This window comes from Xylocopa sonorina, unplaced genomic scaffold (assembly GCF_050948175.1).
Source record: "Xylocopa sonorina isolate GNS202 unplaced genomic scaffold, iyXylSono1_principal scaffold0085, whole genome shotgun sequence".
NCBI lineage: Eukaryota > Metazoa > Arthropoda > Insecta > Hymenoptera > Apidae > Xylocopa > Xylocopa sonorina.
Genome location: NW_027490156.1, coordinates 37,153 through 38,313, shown reverse-complemented (window position 1 = coordinate 38,313; position 1,161 = coordinate 37,153).

Genomic DNA, 1,161 nt, shown 5'->3' with positions numbered 1-1,161 from the left:
TAAAACGCGATATCGCATCCCACTTCTATGTTTCATGATAAGATATAATATTCATTGCGAAGTGTCATGTATACCTCGTATTCACATCAGAAGAATGTAAATGCTGATATTCCTAGCTAGGAAATAGCGTTTGCAGATGTCTACGTATCGTAGCAATAGTGTTCCAATGCTACTTAAATCGCGATATCGCATCTCATTTCTGTGTTTCGTGATAAGATGTAATATTCATTGCGAAGTGTCATGTACACCTCGTATTCACTTCAAAGGAATGTAAATGCGACACTTCCATGCTAGGAAATAGCGTCTGCAGATGTCTAAGCGTCGAGCCAATAGAGTTCTAATGCTTCTTAAAACGCGATATCGCATCTCACCTCTATGTTTCATGATAAGATATAATATTCATTGCGAAGTGTCATGTATACCTCGTATTCGCTTCAAAAGAATGTAAATCCGACTATTGCTTGCTAGGAAGTAGCGTTTGCAGATGTCTACGTATCGTAGCAATAGAGTTCTAATGCTACATAAATCGCGATATCGCCTCTCATTTATATGTATCGTGACAAGATAGAATATTCATTGCGAAGTGTCATGTATACCTCGTATTCACTTCAAAAGAATTTAGATGCGACACTTCCACGCTGGGAAATAGCGTTTGCAGATGTCTTCGTATCGAGGCAATAGTGCTCTAATGCTTCTTAAAACGCGATATCGCATCTCATTTCTATGTTTCATGATAAGATATAATATCCATTCCGAAGTGTCATGTATACCTCGTATTCACTTCAAAAGAATGTAAATACGACACTTCCTTGCTAGGAAATAGCATCTCCAGATATCTCCGTACAGAAGCAATAGAGTTCTATTACTTCTTAAAACGGGATATCGCATCACATTTCTATGTTTCATGACAAGATATAATATCCATTCCGAAGTGTCATGTATTCCTCGTATTCACATGTAAAGAATGTAAATGCGACACTTCCTTGCTAGGTAATAGAATTTGCAGATGTCTCCGTATCGAAGCAATAGTTTTCCAATACTTCTTAAAACGAGATGTCGCATCTCATTTATATGTTTCGTGATAAAGTATAATATTCATTGCGAAGTGTCATGTATACCACGTATTCACTTCTAAAGATTGCAAAGGCGACACTTCCTTGC